The sequence below is a fragment of the Coturnix japonica genome, chromosome 2, assembly GCF_001577835.2.
Source record: "Coturnix japonica isolate 7356 chromosome 2, Coturnix japonica 2.1, whole genome shotgun sequence".
Lineage (NCBI taxonomy): Eukaryota > Metazoa > Chordata > Aves > Galliformes > Phasianidae > Coturnix > Coturnix japonica.
In genome coordinates, this window is record NC_029517.1 from 66,502,772 (window position 1) to 66,521,867 (window position 19,096).

The following is a 19,096-nucleotide window of genomic DNA, read 5'->3' on the forward strand; positions in this document are numbered from 1 at the left end:
TCTCCCAAGACAGTTTGCAATCTACAGATACAAAAACATTTGGGAACAACTTCAAAAGTGTGCAGAAGCTGGTAGGCCAAAGTGGATTTCATGGACTCAAGAAAATATGAACACAGTCTTGAATACATTTTATTAGGACCTAGATGGCCAAACTATGGAACTGTGCTGTCTACTGTGTATAATTTGTTCTTAAATTACAGTAATATAAGTGAAATGAGGTAATCATGAGTTGCTGGTTTGACACCAGCTTTTCCAGCAAGTGTTATTTTGACACCTTTTATGAAGGTTGGAGGTATTCTTTAACCTTTTTTCTTGTACTTTCAATGCAAAGGTCATACACACAGAGAGTCTGTGAGTTTTTAAGCCTTGTGTCCACCAATAAGCCTATCTTGGGTGATGAAGATAGACTTTAATGTGTCCCACCAGACTTTATTATTTTGTTACCAAAGATACAACCAGTTCACAATAGATGCGTGGGATTTTTTGTTTGTTTGTTTTTGTTTTTTATTTATTTTGCACGAGGTTGTTTGCATGGATATTTGTAGTAGTAGATTTTAGCACAAGGTTGAGAGGAAGCACAAGGAAAGCAAGATGCTGCAGATGAACAAAAGAGAAGAAGCCCAACATGAATAGCCCACAGAGCCTCATTTGTTATTTTGCTCCATTTTTCTTGGCAGCACCACCTAATACTTGTCTTCACAGCACAGATGGAAATGACTCAATAAATCTCCACCTGGGGAGTATCAAAACCTAGACAGAGCTGAAATACTACTGAAACAATGGGAGATAGACATACTCAATATAAAATCAGGAGAATGAATCCAGTGCTGTAACGGAGATAGAATGCCCATATTTCTTCCTGCCCTTTGGCCTCCCCTGGGCTGCCTTTAGCCCATGTAGTGCATATGTGTTTGCATGTTTCAGACTCCTGAAATTTAAGCTAGTGGACTGAAAAAGGAGAAGTTTTTTGGTTTAGTGAGTCATGACTCATCCTGAGACACAGAAAGAAAACACTTTTAGCAGTGCTCTGGCCTAGCTCAAAGTCTGTTTCTCAAGGGCGGTCTGACAATCAACAGCTTTGGGAAAACATTTGGATCCTTGCTGCCAGATCAAGACAGGTGGACACCGATCCAACCAGAACTCTTCTGGCAGAGAGCTCCTTCCTGCAAGACCACTGAGGCCTCGAACCTTGATGTGGTAAATGGTGAAACTAAACCAAGAAGTGGCCTTGCTAATGGAGTTTTGGATGTTATCCTCAAGCAGTAGGAAAAGACCCAAAATATACTGGGAGCAGGTGGCCACTTGGCAGCTGCTGCCAAACAAAATGTTCTCAGGAGTGTGGTAAGGCTTCTGAGAAAGGATTTTCATCTTCACAGAAAGGTTTTAACACTTTGCAGAGGGAGTGTCAGGTACGTGACTGGAGTTTCAGGTCAGTCTTTTCTCCATGTTTGCCTACTGGCACATGGATGAAGCTACAGCCACTCAAACACAGAAGGTCTGCTTAAATCCCAGGTGCCACAAGAGAAATCGGTCTTGATATAGAATGCTCTGTTGTACATCTGGGTTTTCTGCACAGTGGTGCCAATGTTAAATGAGACTGGGGGAAAGACTCTTATTTTAGATTGCACAGGTAAGGAAGGGAGACCTGCTCCATACCTGTAGTCCAGCCTCCAGCTGATGTTTTCCTCTTCTTGTGCAAGCACACAATTTAGTTGTACAGTCCAGGGCAAGAGTTATCTTTCAGTTCCGTGTTTGTACAGTATCTAACACTGTGAAGCCCTTCTCTTTGACTCCAGCTTAGAGACGTCATCACAATACACATAGTAAATAATAATCAGGTCAAAGATAACACTGAATTAAACCAGAGCAAAAAGTCTACTGGAGGCTTAAATGGGCCACAGTGCCAGCTCGGGCAACTGGATCTCAAAGCTGAAAGAGAACATTCCTCTACAGAAAAATAAACACTATTCTTTTTCTCTCTAGCTAGATAAAGTGTTGTGTGTTTCCGATAAATCCATATGGTTTGCTTGCTTGCAGAGGAAAGCATGAACAACAATTCCCCAGACATCTTCCTCAGAAGTTGCATTATCAATAAATGCCTGTGATATCAGTTGGGTTCTTTAGCCCACACATCCGGCCAGTATCTTAATTGCAATAACTTCACGTCCCAAGAAGCTAATGCAGTGATATACAATGGACCTGATTCCAACCCCTAACCTCCCAGAGCCCGGAAAGTCTTTCAGCATTCCTGCAAACTTACATAAGAGAGAATGAGCAGATAACATTGTATGCTTGCAGTCAAAAATGCAGAATGCTTGTGCCCTCTTGCAAAAAGGAGTGAAAGAATGGCCCCTTAGGAAGTGCTTCTCAATTAGAAAATGGCCTTACAGCTGAAGAATTTGGAATACAAAACACAAGACCCTTGGGATTGCCCAAAATTGTTTTTAATTTTCCAGAATGACTTAATTGCTCTTTTTCTCCTAGTATACAACAGCATCAAACCTACTGAATACAGACAAAATGCTGTATGTGGTTTTTATCCATATTGAACTAGGCCTCACCAGCAAGACATATGAAGTGGACAGAGGACAGGACTTACTCTTAAGTGAAGAGGGAAATTCTCTTTACTTAGAATATTTCCTTTATTTAATTTACCTTTAGAATTGCAAACTATAGGCCAGAACTGGGAAGCCAGACCAGTCTGACTTTCATCCTTCTGAAGGCAATAGATGTCTCCATACATCTCCTGGGAAAGAGTCAGCTTCTGCAAAGGGAATGCCTGTCTTTGGATCTTTAGAAGGATATCAATAGCTCTTGAGTGAAAATAATCCAATCAACGTAATACCTCTGAATTTTCAAAGGCCTCTTACAGTGCCCCACGGTGTGGAAGTTGTTAAGAAATTAAATGTTTCTTTGAAGGTACAGGCTTTTATTGAAGACTTTCTCTTTAGGAGCAATGGAGGAGAGTGCTGCTATACTCAAATGGGCTTTGTTTTTTGATTGTTTTCTTCTAAACTACTGTATAATGTCACTGGATTTCATGGGTATACGAAAGTGAATAAGTGAGATGGCACTGATGTAGTTCAATTAGTAATGAAAGTAGTTAAATAAGTGCACAACTTTAAGCAATTAATATTAGAGACATTCTGAGAAGGAGTCAAGGTGAGAGTGCTCTAATGGATTTTGTTGAGCTAAGAGGTCACCTTGGCCTTTTCCCTAAGGTTCTGCTCTCTCTTGTCCTTTTTCAGACCCTTTCTGTGCCACTGAAAGGACTACCAGGCATGATATTCTTTCTCAGTATTTCTGTTGCACTCTTAGGTTATTCTTTGGATGACTGGGACAAGTAGTGCCTTCAAATCTAGTTCCTCAATTCTCACACCATCCCCGTGAATGAGTCAAACCCAGGGTAAGATGCTATCAGAGAAGTTGTGGCACAGAAGGAGCAAAATTCAAGTGTTATTTCAGCTAATGGAAAAGCTTGTATCCACATTTGATCACTATTTGTCACTACTGTTAGTAAATGGAAGCATTCCCAGCTTTACAAGGCTTATCTAAACTCCAGGACAGGACTGTAATGTGTTCTGTGAAAGCTTGGTTAGCAGAAAGTGGTAGTAATGCAATCAGATCACATTCTGAAGTCAGATGTTTTAAAAATTCCATTTCCAAACAGTGAATACTTTCCTATTTGTTGTTTAGATTAAGTAGTTACATTGGGTGAGACATACATGAAAAACCTCACGTTTTATCTGACTTATTACTGTTACGGTTTGAACCCTGTAAAAAAAAAAAAAGTTCTTTTTCTTGCCCCTAATTGTTCAAACTCTTATTCAAAGCCATATTAGTGTGTGGAGGCAGGAGCTGGACTTAATGTGGAGTTGGACTTGTGTGTCCCTTCCAACTCAGGGTATTCTATGGTTCTACAGTTCTATGAGCAAAGTACTTAGGCCAAATCTATGGATATCAGACAAGATAGTAGTTTGAATACGCCCACTACCTAGCCAATTCCAGGTGTTTGCACGGAGTTAAGAAAAGGCTGATTGAGTTTCACTGGGTCTTAGTTTTGGACAGTTCTGAAAAATTAAGCAATATTTCTTCTTGTTAAGAAGGAATCTACATCTTCCTGGCACCTATTCTGATCTACCAGGTGTGTGTGGTCTCTTCCCATTCTGAAGTTGCCCTTTTGTTCTGGCTTTAGCCTTTGTAGTTGGTTTTTTTTTGGTTTTTTTTTTTTTTTTGGAGTTGGGTGTGTGTGTGTGTGTATGTGGAAATCAGCTGGACAGCTTTAGTCTGTTAAGTAGTCCACATTACTTCCACGGCTACTCTCCTCACTGACCCTTAACAGTTTAGTAGCTACGAGCTTTAAGAGGCTCAGTCTTAATCTATCATCAAAGGAGCTGGAATGTGGCCTTTTGATTGTGGTATTCCCTGAATTTTAGAAACCCACCTTTGTCAGATGGTCACTTCTGCTTTTATCTAGATGCTAACAGTGGTAAAATTAATGCAATTTACACAGGCTTGTCTAATGGCTTTTCTTGCTCCTTGATAATTTGCTCCTCTTCTGACATGAGCTCTTACTAATGTGTTAAACTGGAAACTGCTACCGAAGGGACAAAATGTTCATAATCATTGGTGCACAGTCTACAGAAAATAGGCTGTTTGAGCGCTCTCTGGATTATCAGTAAAGCCTTTTTTAACTGAGGAAAAATGACATACAAATTACGTGATGAATCAATTACAATCCTATTGTAATTGTATTGTACTGGGCTGTTCTCAGTGGATTTTTCCCTGTGAAGCAGTGTTCTCCCATGATTTCACACAGGTATCACTTGCTATTTCTTACTCTCCTTTGGATCTCTTTGGAGCAACTGTGCTCTGAGCAGTAAGTATAGAGAGTACCTGTAGCCATGGTCATGAACCTGAGCTCATGTGTAAAGAATGTGTTCAACACTGACACCTAAGGAGTTTGAATTGGATCCTTTCCTGGTGCTCCAAAATGTGTGTGGGTTCCTCTGCAGCATGTGTGCCTGCTGCATGCAAGACCTCAATTCCATCGATAGTACTTTTTTTTTTACTTCTAAGAGGTTAGATATATCTAAAGAAAGGAAAAAAATAGAGAGTCGGGAAGGAGAAGGGGTCAAACTGTACTAATAATTTCTTTGCAGTATCTTGATTTATTGGAAGAATTCTAAACCAAGGTGCTAACTATGGGCAATGCATGTGTAAGAGAAACAGTTGATCACAGCCTGAACCTCTGACTGACCATCTGAGGCAAGCAATGAGTCAGCTGCAGGAGCACAGGTGAAGGTAATTCAGCTGTGCTCCCAGAAGGGGTGGAAATTGACTCTACCTCTCCTAGATCCCATTTAAGGGCTGACTACCACTAAGGTAGCATCTCTTTCTGGAGATTGCTCCTCTGTGCAGTTCTTGTAGTGAGCACTGACGCTAGTGAGTACCCACCTTGATTGAAGGCCTCAGAGTTTGTGAGTCCTTTTCCTTAGATACCCTTTGGCTATCTATTGGCTATCTATCTATTTCCAGCTACATTTGTGTTATTCCAACTGTACACTATACTTGTATTATTTCAACCATACAACACTATACTTGTATTATTTCAACTGTACAGCATGGCACTGGGACTGTGTATGGATGCTCTTGCTCACACTGATGATGCAAATGGACCTGCTGGCTTCCCTGGCACAAAAACCAATGGCTGATGTTGTGGAAGGTTTTATCAAGATACTAGGGCCCATGCTGGGCTTCTGTACATTCAAAAGCCTTGACTTCGTTGTGCGACATTCCTTCATATCCTGTCCTCTCTTGTTGACCCTTTATTCCTTGTTTTCCATGTGACTGACGGCTCTTCAAAACACAAAGCAACAGGATAATGTCGGATGGTGGGAGGAAGCATTGTCATCGGTCTGGGATATCATTATTGAAACAGCTTCAAGTTATCAACAGCTTCAAGGGGGGAAAAATGCTGATACTTGTTTTTGCCTCGCATACTATTCCCCATTCATTAATTGGTTTCTTGACTTCCTGACCCACTTTCCTGCAATAATAGTACTATGGAAAATCTAATATTTCTTATCCCAATGTCTGTATCCCTCAGCTGAAGGTTTTCAGTTCTGCTTACTGGCAAACCTTTGTAAGATACTTCTGCCTGTAAGTAGACAAGACCTTTCCTTCCTTCTGGATTGGAAATCATGTCCTAATTCTTCCCTCTTACTCACTTTTCTATTTCTTCACTACAGTTGCTAGGAAAGCTAAATTGTAGTAATCTGTTGAACTACTAGGGACCAGAGGGGTGAGGAAGAGTAGCAGGTCTCCTTTCTCTGGAGCCATTGTGCTAATTACCTGTGTAGCATCACCAGAAGGGGTTTGACTGTAATGATTAGCATCTCAAAGCCTGCCACTTATCTCATAATCACGGAGCTTTGCAAACATTTCTTAATTACTTTCTCAGAAGTCCGGTTTCTTTAATTTCGCTATTCTAACTTGGTACCACAAGAGCCACTGTTTTTAGTAAGGTAATTACTAGCTTCACATCAGCATTGTATAAATTGATATACAAAGCGATTACATTAGGTCACTGCCCAATGAAACACTACATATGCAGCAGTGAGAGGGCTGCATCTGACTCCTTCAATTCTATTTTGACAACTAGGATAATCACAGTTTTTAATCCTGTAAGTTCACATGGGGTCTTCCATAATGCTTCACTATAACAAAAGTTGGAGAGAAGAGGTGGGTGGACTCCTCTGCCCCAAAGCAAAAGCACAATGCTAACCAATGACAAATTTCTCATCAGGTAGGTGAGCTACCATGGAAGCTGAGTTAGCTGTAGATGTTGCAAAGACTATGAAGCGCAAGCAGTTGTGAATAGCTCTGATACTGAGGAAAAACTATCTGCAGAGGTGTGTGGTAGCGGAAAGCTCCCCCCAGAGCAGGTATCTTCACTGAAGGTGAATGGAGTATTAAAATTGCCACAGTTGTCTGCTAGGGAACTATGCAGGTGGACTATCTGTAATTAATAAGCTTGGTATACTTTGAAGATTAGATAATCCACCTAGCATAACTTGTGGCAGATAACACAGGCCATGGGTAGACATGGCCTGGGGCCAGCAACCAGTGGTGCAGTTTCACACTTGCTTTGAGCAGTATGAGGCCACCATGCTCCTGCTTGCTCTCTCCTGTCAGCAAATTTCTGACCCTCTTCTCATGCTCTAGTGGTTGTGAGGCTCGCTTAAAAGTACCAAAAGAAGTGTTGTTTTCAGTTGGGTCTATAATCTCGGTGTTTGAAACTATGCAAGCATTGAGGTGGGGTGATGCAGCCAGAGGCTGAGAAGGCTGTCCATAGTTTGAGTGCATGAAAGCACCAGGTTACAGTTGGGATCATCTAAAACATCTCAGTTCTTTGCCAGTCCTGAATCAGAAATGTTGACATAGGAAACTCCCATTGTTGCCACTTTATTAACATTTTTCAAGAGCATAGGACTGCCTTCAACTACATCACTGCAATAGCCTATTCTTCATCAGATTTTTTTTTTTTACTTTTTCTGTTGTTCAGATTGGAAAATGTTGTGTAAATCTACAAGTTATGCACAAGATTCTAGCGGTATGACATGAGGATAGTAGAGAGGGATAGCTTAAAAGACGAGAGGGATAGCTTAAAAGACAAAATGACAGTTGCACACTTAATCCTCCTGTATAGTTACTGATATTCTATGAAAACCATAGGGCTAGATAGCATTTAAGACTGAGAAGCTTTTGCCATTGGGCTGTTGTCAGTGTCAGCAAGGTCAGTGTTTAAATAACTGCTGCATGCAGTAAGTTAAAAACAAGGGTCAGATTCCAATGATTGATGGGTACAGTTCAAATTGTGAAGGGAAGGAAGAGAGTTATTTGCTAAGGTGTGATTTATGTATTTGAAGAACATAACAAGGAAACAATATGGAAGTAGCACTTTTTTTCATCTTTTTTAAAGCCCCTTACACAATAATCAGTCGTGTGTTATATTTCTCAAGGGCAAAAACAGGTCCTCTCCAGGCTAAGATAATATAATGCAGTATGAGTGGGCAAAACTGGCTGAGTAGGAGTTAGTATTTGGTTAGTTCTAAACCACTTAGTGAAAAGCAGAGCTAAGATACAGCAGAATACACTAGGAAGTTGATTGTGATTCTTTCAGCAATGCATTTACAATCATCCACATGTACGCAGACCATTTTTTGGATATAAGTGAAGTTGTTCATAGGTCCTGTTGAAACCAGTGGAAAAAATATTTCTGATTGTCAGTTATGCTACCGAAAAAATTCCTTCTCCTTCAAAAGTTTTGCTCTATTCCCATTTTAATGTTTCTTTTACTAAAACCCTTCTGGATATCGACTTCTTTCTTTTTAATGCTGGGATTTGTAATTTTTGCTACTACTTCAAACTGTTTCATGGACTTTTTCCCCTCTGATCTCCTGTGAAAGGCTACCTCCTCTTTTGGGTCTCCCCAGAGTCATCGACATTTCTGTGCTCTGGGTGATATGCAACCTTGTGGATCTTGAATCCCAGAAGCACATGCTTGTGCCTCCTGTGGGAGTTAGCAAGGCCAGAGCTTGTGGGATAGGGCTCTTGGGTTGCAGAGGCAGCAGTGATGCCCCCTCTGGGGTCGGTGCTATCTCTAAGGACTCATTTTCTCAGAGGAAGGTTTGTACCTAAAGACAAAGTCTGGCATTTTCCTCATTGCTCAGACTGTTGGGAAATGTTTCCTTCACCTCTAAGCCTATACACAAGACCTTTTGCTCTATCCCCTCTTTGAGCTCATACATTTGTGCATGTTGGGTGTAATGTTGACCTTTATGTTTTGTGATCTAACAGTGATGATAATGAACAAGATGCTGATGGCAATTAATTGTTCAAAGGCCTCAAAAACAAATGTAATGCTAATACAGAGCACAAATTTATTAGCCTCTTATATTTACAAGCTGGATGGGAGCAGAGAGCTTAGCTTGCAAAATGCTACATGAGAGCTGACACCATTATAATGGTAAAAAAGATAGCTGGAAAGCATTGGAAGAGCAGCCAAGAAGACTGCATGAGTATGCTGGAATAGAGAGTGAGTTGGCCAGGAGTTCTTGGAAAGATTTAGGCTGAGGGGTGATGACATGATGATAGTAATATAAATAAGTGAAAGGAAATTGCATGAAAGAAAGGAAGAAGGTTATCTGGATTATCAAGAAAGTGGTTGAACAGAGTTTGGTCTATAATTAAAAATGGAAAAAGAATCAGGCTAGACATTAGGAAAAAAGCTTGTAAACTTGATCGTGACTGGAATAAACTGTCAGACTGACTTGGGTGGGTGAGACTAGAAAGGAGCAGACAATAGCAAAAATAAAGCAAGGAAATAATCCCTGTGGAATGAGTGAGTGGGTAGGATGGCCCTACTCATGTTTTTCCAGGCTTGGCTGTCTATGTATAGTTGAAGGTAGACAGTGAAGTCTGTGAGCTTGTCAGTGGTGGCTGGCTGTAATATGCCTCCATACAGTTTTGTAGTGATGCAGCTGTGAGGGTCCAAGTGCTTGCCAGAGGACAGGCTGCAAGAATTACAATGAAATGGAAAAGAGCTACACTATCAGTTGCAGCTGTGGCTTTCAAAATCTTCCAGGATTTGGGATCAACTGTATTTGGACAGGTTGGTTTGGATGTTGAAATGTCCAACTTTGTTTTTCAATAGGTCTGTTGCAGCTTCATCATTTGCATGTCTGCTGTCTTTAAACAAATCCCTTCACCTCATTCCACCTCCAGTATAGTGATGCAGACCCCAGCAGATGTTATTGATGGGAGAGCTGTAGGTTCCTTTGTAAATTTCATACACAGATCAGTTCAGTTACTACTTGTTTTGTTCTGTCATCCCCTTGATGGGATGAGGAAAGAATGTCATGAAAAATGAAGGGAATGAAAGGTGTGAATTTGCTATGGTGCTTTTTCTTGTTTACCCATGATGTCAGGGTTTGGGAATTGCTTCTTTGTTTTTCCCAAAATTTGTGTTAATGTAACCTCTGTGTCTTTCAGAAGAAAGACACTGAAGAAAAACATCCATTAGAGGAACCTTTTGGCACCTTTATTTCTCTGTGAGAATTTTGTGTTTAATGTTGTAATTATGGGCTCACGCTAAGCTAAAATGAACCTTTAGAAGAAGTAACCCTAAATGGACCCTTCATGTTCATTCTCTCAGACTGGACAGGAAGGGAGAAAGCTTGAAATTCTCCTCGCAAAGAGAAGGGGTCTGCATTTCTAACTTGACAAGTCATTTTTCCCGTATTTGGCATTCAGTTGAGTTCCTAAGAGAGTTGCAGTTACGTGCAGGAGACATACCAAAAGGGAAGAAGCAACATTTTGAAGCACTGCCAAGTACTGCACATTGTTACGCACCAACGTGCTCTCTGCACACCCTTTGGGTAGTGGTTGTTGGTATGCAAATACTTAGGTAGCAGTCATCCTAAATTTACATACCTCTTTACAGGGAAAAATGCTGATCCTGTTCCCCAGTAAAGGCATCGGGAGCTCTGCTGTTGATTTACTGCTCACAACAGATACTGAAGATTTAGAGGAATCCTTCAGGAGATCAGAGAAAACTGAGGGCAGGCTCCATACCCTGAGAAAGAAATAGTTCCCATCTTTCCAACCTATTATTTAAAATCAGAAATTAAAAGACTGAACATGATGCTGGGCCAAATGTTTCTGTTTTCTTCTTCACAATAGAAGAAAAAGAACAGAAACGTTGTTCAGGAAAACTTAAAATCTCATTGCAAAGGATATGTAAGCTTCAGGACATCAGGGGCCAGAGTTCCCAGGGCCTCTTGCTTCCTACCTGTGACCAACCCAACAATGACTTGCCCTGGAGTGGGGATGTCAGCAGCAATACACTCCCCATTACCACATCAGGTAGCCCAGCAGGAAACCACTTCAGGACCCATCTTTAATGTGCTTTATCAGAAGACTATCAAACAGACACGTTTCCTAAAGACACTGTCATACTGAATTGCCATTTTCTAATCTGTTTCACTGGAAAATTCCTGAAGTGCCCTAACTCCTATCCAAGGATGCAAAAGAAACTGAAAGGTAGCAAGACTGAAAGAACTGGGGCTGTTTAGTCTGGGGAAAAGGAGACTGAGGGGAGACCTCTTCCAACATCTGAAAGGTGCTTACAGTGTCCACAGGGCTGGTCTCTTCTCACTGCTGACAGGACAAGGGGAAACATCCTCAAGTTGTGCTAGGGGAGGTTTAGGTTTGGTATCAGGAAAAACCTCTTTACAGAAAGGGTTGTTAAGCACTGAAATAGGCTTCACAGGGAGGTGGTTGGATCACCATCCCTGGATGTGTTTAAAAACCGTTTGGATGTGGTGCTCAGGGACATGATTTAGTGGAGGGTTGTTAGAGTCAGGTTAATATGGTTAGGTTGTGGTTGGACTCAATGATCTTTAAGTTCTTTTCCAACCTGAGTGATTCTGTGATTCTAAGTAAGCTAAGAATTATTTTGAACTGTTTTCACTGTGCAGTATAATTCAGATATGCAACTCATTAGGCCCTGCTGTCTCTCAGGCCAGGAATTTAGCAAGGTTTGGAAAGATCTGGGAATATATGTCAATGTGCTTATTTGCAGTAGTGTTAAGTAATGCTACAAAGGAGGTTTGGGAGGGGTTGTGAGACCTATTAAATCTGGATATAAGCTTGTGCCCTGTCTGATAGAGTTTAGGATAAGACCTTCATTGATCTCTCTTGCTATGATGGGCTGAAATGTATTACCTATAGATGTGTATTGTAGAGGTTTTTCCTTGTGTTCCCCTGTATGAACAACCAATGAGTTTCAGTTCTCATCACTATCAGAGTGAGAGTGCTCATTCACTTGTTTCTCATCCTGGTTGGATGGGAGAGGCTTAGATAACAAGATCTTGTATTAAATATTAAGACTCATTTTTGATTCACTAAAGGTGTTTAATTTGTGAGATTATTTGCTTGATGATCTAAGTTGTCATAACTGCCATTAGAAACATAGAGGAAAAGAGGTTTTTTTGCTTGGAGGAGCTTGGGCCTGAGCTGTTGAGGCAAAGGAGGGTTGGAGGTGAGGAATGGGCAGCAAAAGTTTCTGGGGTGTCAAGTCTGCACAGGGCCATGTGGGTACAATATCCTCCAGGAAGGGAGGGTAGTTTGTGGGAGGAACTGGATGTCTGGCAAATGACATTTCAAATTCCTGAACTGCAAAGTCATGGCAGAGTTTACAACTATGGACTTTTTTGCCTCGCTAATTTTGTCAGGTGGGTTAAGGTCAGCATTTCTAGCATACAAAATCACCTTTTGGACATGATTCACCTCACTTGATTTTAGTCACTTCAGACTAAGACTAGTGATCGAGAGCCCCTATATCCTCAGCACGTGGAGAAAAGTGTGTCTAGAGGATGATTCATCTCTCATCTCTGATATCTGTCACAGAACAGGCTGAACCGTTCTCAGAAGAGCTCATCTCTCTCCACTTCCTCGAGCAGAAGTCCAGACACACCAGGTCATGCTATAGATACGTAATGCTCAGACTGAAGTGAAACGAGATAAATCACAGAATCACACACAGAATCACAGAATTACCTGGGTTGGAAGGGACCTCAAGGATCATGTAGTTCCAACCCCCCTGCCTGGCAGGGCCACCAAACATACACCTTTACTAGATCAGGTTGCCCAGGGCCCCATCCAACCTGGCCTTGAACACCTCCAAGGACGGGGCATCCACAAACGCTCACTGGGCAGCCTGTTCCAGGACCTAACCACTCTTCTAGTAAAGACTTTCCCTAACATCCAACTAAAAAATCTTCCCTCTCTTCAACTTAAAACCATTTTCCCCCTAGTCCTGCCATTTATCAGCCCTTTCGAAGAGTTTACTCCGACCTCCACTGGGAAGGTAAAGCTTTACCTTCAGGGTACTGAAAGGCTGCAATGAGGTCCACCCACAACCTTCTCTTCTCCAGGCTGAACAAACCCCAACTCCCTCAGCCTGTCCTCATAGGGGAGGTGCTCCAGCCCCCTGATCATCTTTGTGGCCCTCCTCTGGACCCTTTCCAAAATCTCCATATCTTTTTTGTACTGAAGACCCCACACCTGGACACAGTACTCCAGATGGGGCCTCACAAGAGGAGAGTAGAGAGGGACGATCTTCCTCCTTGGGTAGCTGTGCTAATAGCAGAAATAGCAAAAAGCACTAACAAACTTCATTTTTATTTAATCACCTCATGCTCACTGAAATGGCCAACACGATATGAATTGTATGAGTACCAGCAAAGAGGAGTCTGCCTTCAGACCTATGTCAGTAAGGTCCCACAGCTACATTCCTCTCCCTTTCAGCTCTTAGACTTTAATTTCTGACAAATTCTCTTTTTCTCAGAAGGTAAGTAACTTCATATTATATATAAATATATATATAAGTATATATATAAGTAACTTCATATCGAGCTGAGAAAAAAATTAAGAAGATGATAGGAGCATATCAGCTCTGGTGTGCACCAAAGCCTGCTTGTTTGTTGGTCTAATGAAAGATGCTAGCTTTGCTTACTTCCTATTCTTTTAGCAACAAGGCAGCCACAAAACTACCCTTACCTTGCCCTCAGCTGATCTCTGATGGAGAACATATGGTAAGCCTGTAGTGAGATAAACTTGTGCTTTTAAAATGTACGCTTATCTATTGATACCTCCAGCCAGAAGAATTGTTTACGTCTTGTAGAATCAGAAGATACTTAAGCATCTCCTGGTGATGAGATGCTCTCATCTGTAAGCGGCAACACTTGTGGGCTTTTCACGTAAGAACTTGAGAGGTCATGTATTTATGAAAGAGGTATCTTCTATGTTTTGTCCATAAAAGCAAATAGACTTTCAGAAGTCTATTTCCTTGACAGTAAAATCATTGGAAGCAGAAATGAATGGAAAAAAAAAAAAACCATACATGGGACAGACAGTGTTACTCATGCAATGACTCTGTCTCTTAGAGGAAGAAAACAAATCCCACAGCAAACCTCAGAGGAGAAGCATGTGGGGAATTTCTGTGCTTCACAAATCCCTCAGGTTGAGTGTGTCAGTAACAGCGCTTGCCATCTGGGGGACACAGCGACACTTTGGTAGCTGCTTATTGTCCTTCTAGGGAAATATACAGTAAGTTGTGCAAATAGAGGCAGCGTGGAGACTTCCGTCTCCCACTGGCGAGGAATGTGGGTGTGGATCACACTAGGCTCCAGCCCGGCCCCTCTGGGGCACTGCTGTTGCATGGCCTGAGAACAATAACCTCAGGGAAGTGTTAAGAGATCTTTGTGATGGGGGTGGAGAGAAGAAAAAAATACCATCCCAGTGCATCTTGTGCTATTTCTGGAGGTCAGTGGGATGTGCGTATGTTGACATGCTGCTTTTGCTCACCTGTCCAGGATGCTCTCAGAAGTGGGTGGCTGATGTTACAGCATGGATGGTGCAGTGGCCTTGGTTTCCCCTGAGGATGACTTGTCCTTGGATGGGCTGCCAGTTCCCTCTGTTACAGGCTGTGGCTTCTCGCAGCTGCCAAAGAGGGGAGCTCTGCAAGTGCTGTCTCTTAGGATGTACCTGGTGGAGAGACAGAGAAAGCAGCAGCAGCAGAATCTTGACAGCATCCTAAAATAGCTAGATACAAGTTTACCACCATCTGCTTTACTAGCCTACTCTCTTGGTCTTCGCACATATCAAAGTAATTAAGTGCTGCAGCTCATTTTCATGTTGTGTGGAGCTGATGTGTGCATATCCCACCCACGTTGAGGAGAACATGTATTCCCTGTGCCGTGGTTTGGAGCAAGCATCTCCTGCGAGAGCTTCTTGTGTAACACCACCTCCTTGCTGGCTATTTCTAATTCCAGACTGGCTGCTTGCTTAAAAGGCATCTTAAAAAAAATAATTGCTGGGAAGCTCTTGAAGAAGGCTGCAATAACCCATCCTTTGGCACCTCCAATACAAGAGCTATACTTCTGACACAGCCTTCAGCACTGGCAGCCTTCTCCAATAGCTACGACCATGCCATGTTCACTAGCAGAGGTTATGACCACTCATCACAGCTACTGCAATGAAAACACCAACTGTTTTCGGTGTTTCGGTGGGATCTTATCGCCAGCAGTAACAAAGGAGGGAAATGTAGGTAGCCAGAAAGGACCCACGGGTGCAGCGGTCAGGCAGTGATGCTAATCAGTATTGTAAGAGTGGATTGCCTGCCCATTGGCCCTCCCAGCCCTGCTAAGTAGCAGATGCCAGTGGCAGGTTTGATGTTTTTGGACATTTTCTGCTGCTGACTGCAGCATCCATTGCTGGCATTGTATCCTCTTTCAAAACTCAGGACAGTTATTTAGCCATCATTATCTGGAAGAGAACAGTTGCTTGTGGGCACTTGTTTGAAATTAGTTGACATTTGACAATTGTCTCTCAGTTACTACAAACAAATAAATGTTGCTTTTCTTTTTAGCTCTGATTTCCCCAGAAACAAGTAGACTGGAAGTAAGCAAGTTGTGATTGCCTTTAGCTCTGGTTCTGTGCTTCTTGCCCCAGCAAATGCAGTGTGAGTAAAGCCATTTGCTAGTGTAGATCTTCTGTACTACCAGTTCTTTATGTAATCCACAACAACCTGTGTAAGGTATGGTTTTTAAGCTTCTTGTAGTGTATCTGTACTTAAAACAATAAAATTATGCGATACAGAGGCTTGTTGTAGATAGCTTGATAAAACACATCTAAAGGAAAAAGTCACTGAAAGAAACAGGTTGGACTAAAGACAGCTGATGATCTGCTACTTGGCTGTTGTAAAGGCTGTAAATACAGGATACGTAGTGACAGCTCACAGCATTATGGGATCAGCACATCCTCTTGTATGATAAGCTTCTGACTGGTTGGTTAGCTTTGGACAAGGAAAACTATTATCCATGTCAAAGATCAGCGTGTTTCACTCATCACATCTAGCAAGTGTTACTTAGCATAGAAATAAATAGAAAACAGCACTTTCATTGTGATGGGTCGAGGTGCAAAGTTTGAGAAAGGTATGTGAGAGGTACTTCTGGGACGTAGCTTAGGTGCCAGTGACTGCTTTTTGTACCAGTCTGAGTCACTTTGGCAGAAGCAGAGCTTAGATCTGTGTTTTTTCCCAGCTACAGCCTGGATTGAATACCCAAAGCCATCTTCTTGGGGTAAAAGAGACAAGATGGACTTGGCAGAAAGCACAAGATACAGCATTCAGAATTTCATGTTCTTAGAAAGAAAGTGATAAATTTCTGCCAGCTCTGCTAGGAATTAGCTTTGCGTTCCTGACTTCACCTCTGTTTTGGAGGTGGTGGGAGCAGAGGCTTGGCAGGGTTACTGAGCTCCCCAAAGGATGCTATCTGCCCTGCGTTTGGCAAGATCACACTACCCCATGGCTCCATGGTATGGGAGCTGCCAAGTCATGACTTTCTTTCAGGAACTGGGTCCCCTAACAAAAGAAGGACAAGCAGCTATTGGAGCAGGTCCAGAGGAGGGCCACAAAGATGATCAGAGGGCTGGAGAACCTCCCCTATGGGACAGGTTGAGAGAGTTGGGGTTCTTCAGCCTGGAGAAGAAAAGGCTCTGAAAAGACCTTATAGCAGCTGTCCAGTACTTGAAGGGTACTAAAGGCGGAGAATAATTTTTATGAGGGCATGTAGCAACAGGACAAGAGGAAATGGCATTAAATTGGATATTAGGAAGAAATTCTTTACTGTGAGGGTGGTGAGATGCTGGAACAGGTTGCCCAGAGAGGCTGTGGATGCTCCCTCCCTGGAGGCATTCAAGGCCAGGCTGGATGGGGCTTTAACCATCCCGGTCTAGAGGGAGGTGTCCCTGCCTATAGCAGCAGAGTTGGAACTACAGTATCTCAGAAGTCCCGAATCCAATCCAAATCATTCCATAACTCTATGAACTGCACTCTGCCTTCCTTCATTTCTCAGGCTCTTTGGGATTCAGTGCTTTGTCTTAGTCTGCTGGTTTTACCTAATGTCTTTTCCAACACTCTGGACTCAATCCTGTCTTATTTTCCCAAGCTTCCCAACCAGTAACTCAGTAACTGCAGTGAGTGTTTCTTAGAGAGTCAGGCAACAAAACATTGCCTGCAGACCTGTGTATTTCAGGCATGCAACCCGCTAACACTCTTTAAAGTGAGTGACTGCCTTTCTCCAGCACTGGCAGCCCAGAATGAAGAAGACACCTTCCCTCAGGGGATGCCTGTGGCTCTGAGTGATGGGCGCCAGTGCAGCAATTAATCTGCCAGCCACTGGGACAGCTCTGCTGGAATTCAGGACAAACACATCAACACCCATTCTCAATGGGGACGGGCGTTCCATAGGGTACAGCAACCCTTTATTTCTGCTTGTAGTGTCTGCAGAGGGCATGAGTCAAGACCTTGAGTCTGAGGAGAGGTGGCCTAGATCAGTCAAGGGAGATGTAAATGGCATCAGGAACCATCTGCAAACAGCCCACAGCAGGCTTCCTTTCTCATAAAATATTCAAAATCCGCAGGATCGTCACTGATGGCTGGATTAGGGTAGGCATGAGAAGGTAGCCTCGAGCCAAATGAAAGCACAGCTTTCTTTTTCGTTACACAGCCATCTCTGCTTGACTTCACCAATTAAGCCAGGCTATTCTCTTATTTGTTTGTGCATTTGCTTGGTTGTTTGTTTGTTTCAAAAGGAGAAGGGAAGGTCTTTGTTGTACTCTCCAGTTGTAATTTGATTTATCCTGGCTTTTCGTGTGCTGTTGAGACAAGCTGAGTGGAAATTCCAGTTAGATGTTTTCGTTTGTTCCCCATTGGCATGTAGGTTACGGGAATAGAGCAGTGGGCCCATTGGCCTACATGTCATTAATCTTCCGGGAACAATGAAGAGAGAGCATTTGAATGTGTCTTGTGTTTTCCGGTAGGCTCTCTCTGAAGGATTTTTCATTTGTGTGGCAAGAATAACAAAATAAAGGGGAAGAACAATAAAAGGAATCTTTGTGAAGAGAGCGCATGCATCTGTGGGTGCCCATGAGCCTGGCTAGATGAGGCCTGCATCCAAATACCAGGATCAAAAGCCAAGGTGGCAGAGGGCTCCCTTTCACAGCTTGAGAAGCCCAGATTGTTGATTAGATACAGCTCTTGGCAAGGAGCTGTGGATGTATACAACCATGCCTCTCTCCTAAAAACTTCCTGAAAGCAAGGCAGGAGGCCTTCTGACCCACCCTGGAAGCTTTCAAGGCTGGGTTGGATGGGATCCTGGGCAGCCTGGTCTGGCAAGTAGCAGCCCTACCCATGGCAGAGGGTTGGAACTGGGTGGGCTTTGAGGACCCTTCCAACCCAAGCCATTCTATGATTCTAAGGTTGCTGTCTGCCAACAAATGTGTTGCTCTCATTGTGGCTGTTGCTGGAGAGTATCCATTCCACCTGCAGGTGGATTTTTTTTTATTCTGCATCATTCTGATGTTTTTTGTCACCTGTATTTCTTATCCTGTGTCCTCGCTGCTGTTCCCTTGTAACAGTTACCAGCTGTCTCTCTCACAAGCTCTGTGCTACTGGGTTGTTTATATAAACAATTAGCTTACTGAATGCATGGGGAGCTGACTAGGATTTTCAGTGCAAGATGTACCAGCTTCTGTCTGCAGGCAAGTATATTTTACTTCATCATTTAGTCTAAGGATTTACATTTTGCTGGTAAAAAAGGGTGCCTGAGGAAACCTCAATATTTTCATTACAGGGCTGGGCAGGCAACAAGAATTCCATTTTGCAAAATATTTCAAGGTGTTGACACTGATGTCAAAGTGGAATGAAACCAAGACTCTCCCAGATGTTTTTGCCAAAAAAAAAAAAAAAAAAATTTAAAAAAAAAGAAAAAGGAAAAAAAAAAAGGCAGGGGTGGAGGGAGATACACATGCACAATAGCCAACAGCTCATGCATGCAGATATTCACTTGAGAAGTGGGCTGCAATCTGGAAGAGGAAGAGCACTCTTACCACCAGGCTTCTCGCCATCCTGGGGTGTGCCTCCCTAGAATAGAGATACTTCTCTGCACCCAAGCAAAAAATATGTTCT

General features: G+C 42.5%; 1 long non-coding RNA gene across 1 annotated transcript in view; it reads right to left on the bottom strand.

The window, feature by feature from the left end:
* LOC116652909 overlaps positions 1 to 16,790 on the bottom strand; it is a 37,610-nt gene extending 20,820 nt beyond the window's left edge. Inside the window, exons 1-2 of the long non-coding RNA XR_004306115.1 lie at positions 14,434 to 16,790; positions 10,498 to 10,639 (exon numbers count right to left, since the gene is read on the bottom strand). This is a non-coding gene — a long non-coding RNA (uncharacterized LOC116652909). The remainder of the gene's footprint in view (positions 1 to 10,497; positions 10,640 to 14,433) is intronic.
* Positions 16,791 to 19,096: the final 2,306 nt, after the last annotated feature.